This window comes from Eretmochelys imbricata, chromosome 1 (genome assembly GCF_965152235.1).
Source record: "Eretmochelys imbricata isolate rEreImb1 chromosome 1, rEreImb1.hap1, whole genome shotgun sequence".
Classification (NCBI taxonomy): domain Eukaryota; kingdom Metazoa; phylum Chordata; order Testudines; family Cheloniidae; genus Eretmochelys; species Eretmochelys imbricata.
This window is the reverse complement of record NC_135572.1, coordinates 71,433,456-71,442,909: the sequence shown is the minus strand read 5'-3', so window position 1 is coordinate 71,442,909 and position 9,454 is coordinate 71,433,456.

Below are 9,454 nucleotides of genomic sequence, written 5' to 3'. Positions count from 1 at the left end.
GTATATTTCTGGGGCTCCCTGACAGAACAGAACATGTCATAAGCATTAAGCAACCACTCCTCTTCCTCAACTGCTTTCTGCCAGGCTAAGGGATTGTGATCCATTCTGCTGTGATTGTCAATGAATTTTGCATGAGCTCCTCCTAAGAGACAAAACTATTAAGTACAAGAGTGAGCAAAAAAGTCAGCTTTGCTAATAGAACTTTTTTTTGAGTGCATCTGAAAAAAGCCTATGCACTTTTTATAGTTATGGATCACTTGAAATGACTTCATCACCCAAAGGTTAGCACATCTGACTTCACTTCATTTGTATTGATAGTTAGAAAATAAAACAGGTTGCTAAAAATATCCTGAAAGATGTGACTATACCCATAGGGGGTCCCAGCAAACCAGAAGATGAACCCACAGACTTCACTGAAGTAGTGTGAAATGAACTAACAAATATGGATCCACTGAGATGCAGTTAACACATAGTATACGTACTGTGGCCAAACTACTTCACCAAGTTACATCTCCCCAATTCCTTCAGTTCTTACAAAAACAGTAACTTGTTTCTTACAACCCAAAGTCAAAATTTCATTTTTCATTTTCAGATATTAATTTATATTTTAAAAATATTTCTGTAATAGAAAAAGGGTTTTGTAATGTGCAAAGGTTTTAATTGCATTCCTTACATTATCTGTAAAATCCTAATGCATTATGTGGGATTCTTTTGTTCAGCCAAATGTAAAAATCATGCATAAAATGCATTAGATATCAGATTAATAACTGGGCAGATGGGCAGTCCCAAGGTAAGGTCCATCATCCAGATAATGCATAGTTATTCTAATTGTCATAAACTTGGCTGCTATATTTCACTCAGGTCTGTCAATAGGACAGCACTTCAATGCCAATTTTGGTTGTGGACAGAAAGAGTGAGGTCTGGAAAAGCTGAATTTTTGTAGGTTCTTTGGCATTTCTAGCACATATAAACCCACAACTGACATTTGGCTATGGAGTTATACACCTCCAAAAAGTCTACTTTACTTGGTATGTATGGGTTAAATACATTGTAGTGGACAAACGTCTTCTAAATGAACAAAAGCGGTAAAAGAAGAATAATGAAAGTAAGGTGGAAAAGTGAAGGAGAGAAGAGGAAGGTAAGCAATTAGTCATTAAGGAATGATAGCTGTGTGGACATGTGCATTGTGTCTTTAGATCTGTTGAAGAGGTATAGATGAAAGGGGTTTGAGATGTTCTAGTTAGAACCTCTGAAGTAAATAAGAGAAGGATGTTATATTAATTGTGATGGAATAAATGGGCTCAAAGAGTTAAAAGAGTTAATATGACCCAGTCACAGCCCAACATTAAACAGTTTTAAACAAGGTTTGGGTTTGATAAAGAAACCTTAGCCTGCTTAGTACCATGACAAACACAATGTTAGCTTTTCAAAAACTTTATTAAAGATATAGAAAAGATGAAAAAGCAGTGAAAGGATTTGGAATGTGAAGTATTGTGTAAGGCTTTCATTTTAACAACATACATTTTTCCCTTTCCCTTTAGCGGCAGAGACTCTTTAGAAAAAGGGTATGAGGGAAACAACCTTTGACAGTCTGCTAGATCAGTGGTCTGCAAACTGAAGAGGGAGTGCAAGAGTTTCAGGGGGGGCACAAAAAACCGGGGATCCTGCGGGTCCCACAGGACCCGCTGCCATAATAGCATGAGCGGGATACAAATAGAGTGGCTATTGTGGGATGAGACAGGAGATGGATTAAAAAAATAGTCCTCCCACACCACAAACAACATGAACACCCCAGCCAATAACTGCTGCTCTCCAGCTGCCCAGCTCTGAAGGCTGTGCTGCCACCAGAAGCAGTGCAGAATTGAACGGGGCAATGCCCCGGCCAGAAGCCACCACTTTTCTGCCACCCAACTCTGAAGGCAGTGCTGCATTCTGTGAAGGGCACCCTTACTTCTGTGCTGTTGCTGATGGCAGCGCTCTCTTCAGAGCTGGGTGGCCAGACAGCATCAGCTGTTGGCTGGGGTGTTCATGTTGCTTGTGGCACAGGAGGACTATTTTTTTTAATCCTGCTCCTGCCCACCCTGCAATACCTACTACCACTCCCACCCACTCCTGAATTGTTTGTTCAATTTTTATCCTGCCCTTGCTGTTATGACAGCAGGATCTCAGTCCCACTGTAGGATACAGTCCTTGCACACAAAAAAAGTTTCACATTACAAGTAATAGAGTGGGTGCATGGCAAATTCTGTGACTGTCAAGAGAGGCATGACTGGAAAAGTGCACTTTTCATGTGCACTACTGTCCTACATGGTAATAACTGTTGGTTTTTGGGAGGAAAAACAAAGTTAGCTGACACGGGCTGGAGCTGTCATTATTGCTGTTGTTAATGTTAAATCTTGTTTCCTACTACAAAAAACAAGTAAGACACACACAAGAGGCAAGAGAAGATAGCAGCAAAAGTAAAAAACTCAGCTTGTCCCTGGTGTCGGCTTTTACTTGCTACCTCACTGCTGCAAACAACCCAGTATCGCACACAGTCTTACTATACACTCTGAGATCTGGCAAACTAGTAATATCGTTGGGCTATTTAGGGCATTGGTTTTATCTGCCTCTCTGGTCACAGGCTCACAGCAGTGTGGAACAATATGCAGTCTTGGCTGGCTAAGCCAGACTCCTATTAAACAGAAAGGAAAAGAAGAGGACTAAGAAAGAAAAGAAATAAGATAGGGAAGCAAAAATTGCATGTGGGGGAATGGGACATCAAAGTCTCACATCCCAGATGGTGTTCAGGATTTAGCCAGAGGCAGTGAAGGTGGCAATACCATCTGTGCCCCTCTTTTTGGCCAGGTTTGATCAGGACATATTTCAGGATCACGACAACAAAGACCCAGTGGTATCACAGTGCATCCCAGGAGACTCTTGGAGTGGCAACCATGATGGTGAAGTTCACTCTTCCTGTTCATCCATCTTCCTGCCAGCTGTTATTGTGTTCACTTCTTGATTTTCCTCTCAAAGTCTTTTATTTTAAAAGCCTCTAAAATGGAAGAGTGCTGGGTGGAATAGTCCATCCCATTGATATTTTGCCCACCAATGAGAACTAATTATTTAGCACACCAGTTTTTGTCCATTGATTTTCACTCCCATACTTTTCTCATTTGCCAGCAATGACCTTGACACAATCTTTGAGTTATATAGTAGGCGCCTTTTTGTACAGACAAATTCTTTCTCTCTCCCTTTTGCACTTTTCCCATCAACAGTTGTTTTAGAGCTTACTGTGACATTTTATGAATTTTCACCCACTTTTCACAATTGAGCTCACAATTAGAGACAATGTGGAGGCCCAATTGTCACAACAGGGAGAAAGAGTAGCTTTAGGACTAAGATCGTTTCCTTTGGTTTAATAATATTCCTTGATCGGTGTAAAAAGAAAATGATTCATTCTCTGGTTCTTCACCATTTTAACACGACAATGGTAGTTTTTAATACTGTATGCTTTAGTAGCTGGTCCTGTACTCTGCAGCCAATACTGCATTAATTCAGAAGACCTTACAGTGCTTATGAATATTGTTAATGGCTAGAAGAGGGAAGCTGGAGATTTATTCTTGATTCTTCCACTGATTCACAGTTTAACCTTGGCAACTCAATTCTTAATCTCTTAGGCTAGATCCTCAAAGGGAGTTAGCTGTGTAACTATCACTTTAGGTGCCTAAACCAAAATTTTGATCTCCAAAACATCCACCTAACCCTGCCCAAATACTCTCTGAACCTAAATTGCTGCTGATAAAGTCCCCAATGCACCTGCATTTATGCAAGTGGGCATGCACACTGCCAAAAAAGTTCTGATGCCTGGGGACCTAGCTCACATCTAAGTCCGTGTGAGCCTCAAACTACACACTACTTCACCTATCATTTGGCGTGATCCGTCAGGCATTTTCAGAGACTGCCTCCAAGATTGGGCCTTGCACAACACAACACAACCCTTGTAATCTTTATTCTACTAGTTAGAGAATGTGAAAGACTCAGGTTCAAATCCCAACTCTGCCTGATATGCTGTAAGGATTGGAGCTTTGATCTTGCATATTACAGGTGACCGCCCTACTTACTACGCTATTCCACTTGGTGTGAATAATTAAAAGTAATTGGAGGAGGGATTTGAACTTGGGTCTCCCATGTGAGTTCCCTAACCACAGAGCCATAGAGTCACTGTCACTGTTTCTCTGACCAATTAAAGCTCAATCCTGCAAGGTGTTGAGCACTCTGGCCCAATTCAGAAAATACAAACTAATAAACAAGCCCCTCCCCCCCCCACACACACTCAAGAATGTATTTAACTTTAAGCACTTGAGGGTCCCATTGACTTAATCCCTTTCACTGATCCCAAGACAGGTTGCCTTTAGAAATTCTCTTTGTTATTTAAAGTTATAAATAAGTTTTGGCCACTTGGCCAAAATCCTAATTCTCTCTCTCCTTATTTTCCTCCTGCCATTTGAAGTTGTCCAGCTGAAAAATCATGTTAAAATCTCATTTAATTTTATGTTGCTCACCTCAGAAAACTATGGCTTTGAGCTGCTGCCTAACATTTACCTTTTATCTCTAGTCTCAACTGGAGATTTCCAATCTCAAAAATCCCCGAAAAATCCCACTATGTACCATGAATTTGTTTACATAACATTGTTAAACATTCTGGCTTTTCAATTATGGATGAGTATGAAATTATAAATGGCAAAGAAATGTGTGCAGCTGTACCGCAATACCCACATGCTGCCCATGTTTTTGGAGCTTTGGGAAGCACTCGGCCAAAGGCCAAGTGCATTAACCAATCGAGAATTGTGGTTATTCCTCTATGGCCACACAATATCTTATTCTATTGATTTTATTTTAGTTTAGCTTTTATACATTAAACATACTTTTTGTATCGGACTTTTTAAAAAAACAAATTATTTTAAAAACTGTATGAGCTTTTAGGGCCCACTCATATGAGGGGCCAGGTTCCCTCAAATCCCATTCCAATTCTGTCAGGTCCCAATTCTATAAATCACTTAAGCAGTGGTTTTACTTTAAGTATCTTTAAAGTTAAGCACCTGGTTAAGTCCTTTGCTGAGTCAGGGTTTCAATCAATATATTTCTAAATTATCTTTCACCACTAAAGCTGGCAGCACTAAGCACCTTACAGGAACTCAATGTTTTGCTGGATCAGACCGTAAGTGTTTTGAGAATATTGAAAGCTCAAGTTTTGTCAGCATAACCATTCTTATGCATTCAGGACCTGAATTGTTACCCAAGATTCCAAACAATATTGCATTAATAATTGAACATAATTATATAAGACCCCAGACATATATTGAGCTTAAGCAGTTTTTAAATATGCATACAAGGGAGAGAATTGTTGCATGTCAAAAACTGCTCAGGTCTCATATCTCATAATTTGAACTGGTTCTTCCCTTTATCAAAGTCATATAATAAGAGTAAATTTAGTAGCATATTTCTACTACAGTTGTATAGCAAGGGGAAATTATCAGTTGTCTGGGAGTGACTCAGTACAGAATAACTATAGAATAGATGGAACTGCAGACAAATTAATTTAATTTACTAGATGTATCTGTTGGTAAAAGAGTTCTGTTTTTGTGATCACAATGAGAAATGAGAGGGAAAAATCAACGACTGAAAATGTTGAAGTTCTAGCTTTCTTTGTTTGTTTCATTTTGGGGTGTTAAATTTCTGACCTGCAATAGGAAAATCATATCTGCTATGTTGTGATCCATTAATGTTTTTAATGCACAATATTTTAATTTAATCAGAACTCTTAAGATTCCAACTAACTTATGACACTCATTAAATTTTGAAAATTAAGATGAGTACATTAAAAATAGCTCTTGCACTGTGTATAGTATTTGTCAGCTGCCGTATTAATACTAACAGTAAACAATACTCATATTTTCCCATCATGTCACAAGTGTTTCTAAGCCATAGACCCCAATCCAGCAAAGGATTTAAGCATATACATAACTACAATTATGGAACTTTTCAGATGCCTACGTTTATGTACATGCTTAAATGCTTTGGAGGATTGAGTCCTATGGCTTATAAACACATGATGATACGATAATGACATGATTAGCCAACTGAACTACTTATGTGCTTAAATTTATGCACATATTTAAGTTCTTAGCTGGATTGGAGCTCTGTGTTGAGTACATCTCTGCACTTGGTTCAAAATGGGTGCGTATACAAGTAGGAGACATTGCATTGTCATACAACGAAGGATGTCAACTATTACACAGTACTGCAAATGAAGATTACTGAAATCTGAACGATTAATGTATAGAGTTTTAAGAGAAGCATAAAATGGTTCATTATTCTTTATGGGGATGTAAAGAAGTTGTTATGAAATACATAACGCAATTCTGAAATTTATTCTGTTTCCTGTACTATCACTCAGCCTTTATGATGATTATGTTTATAATCAAATGAGGTCAACCTTTGAATCATCTATCCACTTGCTGAAATATGCATATTTAAAAACTGGGAAGGGTAAAAATTACAGCTGACAAATGGTTCAATAAAAAATTAGAAATTAAATTAGCAATTGTGTTTCAGAAAAAGAGAGTTATTTTACTACTTCCAGTCTTATTTTAAACTTTGAAAAGAGTAATTAGCTACTGAATTACTTCTGCTGTTCCATCTAGTTTTTAGAAATTTTATAGGATTTACCAAATCACTCTTACATTGTTTTCTATTCCACTAGAGCATCTGATATATTAAAATATAAAGTTTGATTCAACTCAAAGATTAGAATACAAACCTTTTGCAGTTAATTTTATATCAGAATTCCAGCAGCCTTGTATACAGATTATTTTTCCCCCTGTTGACAACTTCTTTTGTTACCATTTCAGAACAAGCATATTTCTTCTTCTTTCGCTGATTTTGTGGGGCGAAGTGAATTTACACAGAGTGTATTTTTTCTCTCTTTGGTCAAGGCCACAATGCCCCATTGTGGGGCTTCATCTTGTTCCACCATATTTATGAGGCAAATCCTTGTTTGTATATTGATCTTAATAAATCAGCATTGCTAATCGGGAGGCTGGACAGCTTCTCCAGTGAGACATTCTGTCCTGGCTTGCTTTGAAAGTGTTAACTCTTTACTTGCCTGATTAATGTGCAGACTATGTACACTAATATTTTTAATGTGGAGTACGTACTCTGTAGGAGAGGCCCCTTTTTCTTATTGTGCCTATATTTTAAAACATTCTTTACACTGACAGCTTCATTTATAAATCTTGAAGGAGCTGATGAAAATAAATAAATACATAAATTTACAGTTTATTAAACCTTAACAAAGATTATCTGGTTTGACACTAATCTTTGAGTTTGCACTTTATTTCCAACAAAATCCTTCTTGGTTTATAATCAGCCTCTGAGAGGATAATACATCTGGTTACATATTTAGGCAAGTATCCAATTACCTCTCAGATTGCCAAACTACAGTCAAGATTGGTGTACACTGAATTATTTGTAAATGGAATAAACCATACAGAATCAAAACTAGAAGCCATTGGGGTCTATATCATCTCACCTCCGTTGTCAACCAGCCCCAGCTTTGTATATTTGTTCCATATAAAATCAGCTATAAAGCATTTCTTTCAGCAGAAAACAAAAAAATGCAAAGGTTGAAAGCTTGACTTTAATTATGCTTCTTTGAGCATAAATGCCACAATTTTTCTATTATTAGTTAATTGCCATTATTATAATCCATATTTTGAAAGTGCCAGTTGTCACAGTTAAGGGCAACTGCACCTGTATTCCTCTTCTGTGGTCCCTCGAGGGCACCCATTCTAGGCTCCCAGTACCTCAGTCATCACCTCTCTTTGGCAGAGACCTGTGTCTCTCTCCCTCCTGACTGGGGGACGAGAGCTGAGGAAGTGTTTTTCTAAGTCAGCCATAAAAATGTTGGCATACTGTGGGGCCATGCGGGTACCCATAGCAGTGCCGCTGATCTGAAGGTATACATTGTCCCCAAATGTAAAATAGTTATGGGTAAGGACAAAGTCACAAAGTTCAGCCACCAGGTTAGCCATGACATTATCGGGGATAGTGTTCTTGACGGCTTGTAGTATATCTTTGTGTGGAATGTTGGTGTAGAGGGCTTCTACATCCATAGTGGCCAGGATGGTGTTATCAGGAAGATCACCAATGGATTGTAGTTTCCTCAGGAAGTCAGTGGTGTTTCGAAGGTAGCTGGGAGTGCTGGTAGCGTAGGGCCTGAGGAGGGAGTCTACGTAGACAGACAATCCTGCTGTCAGGGTGCCAATGCCTGAGATGATGGGGTGCCCAGGATTTCCAGGTTTATGGATCTTGGGTAGTAGATAGAATATCCCAGGTCGGGGTTCCAGGGGTGTGTCTGTGCGGATTTGATCTTGTGCTTTTTCAGGGAGTTTCTTGAGCAAATGCTGTAGTTTCTTTTGGTAACTCTCAGTGGGATCAGAGGGTAATGGCTTGTAGAAAGTGGTGTTGGAGAGCTGCTGAGCAGCCTCTTGTTCATATTCCGACCTATTCATGATGACAACAGCACCTCCTTTGTCAGCCTTTTTGATTATGATGTCAGAATTGTTTCTGAGGCTGTGGATGGCATTGTGTTCTGCACGGCTGAGGTTATGGGGCAAGTGATGCTGCTTTTCCACAATTTCAGCCCGTGCACATCGGCGGAAGCACTCTATGTAGAAGTCTAGTCTGCTGTTTCGACCTTCAGGAGGAGTCCACCTAGAATCCTTCTTTTTGTAGTGTTGGTAGGGAGGTTTCTGTGGATTAGTATGTTGTTCAGAGGTATGTTGGAAATATTCCTTGAGTTGGAGACGTCGAAAATAGGATTCTAGGTCACCACAGAACTGTATCATGTTCGTGTCACTCTCCTTACAATGTGTATTAATTTGGAAATTTGATACAATTAACTTAAGCTTGAATAGAGACTGGGAGTGGCTGAATTTGTGCTGGAAATGGCCCACCTTGATTATCATACACATTGTAAGGAGAGTGGTCACTTTAGATAAGCTATTACCAGCAGGAGAGTGGGGTGGGAGGAGGTATTTTTTCATGCTTTGTGTGTATATAAAAAGATCTTCTACACTTTCCACAGTATGCATCCGATGAAGTGAGCTGTAGCTCACGAAAGCTTATGCTCAAATAAATTGGTTAGTCTCTAAGGTACCACAAGTACTCCTTTTCTTTTTGCGAATACAGACTAACACGGCTGTTACTCTGAAACTTGGCTGAGACTCTGTTTAATATTGAACTTGGTTATGTTAACATGTATTGTGCCTATTTTCCATCTAAATTAATACAACAGTGTTAAACAAGGTACAAGGTTTGGTATACAAAGACCTCAGAGTGCTTAATACCATGGCAAACACACCATTAAATATCTTTTTAACCTTTTATTAAAAATACAGAAAAGACGAAA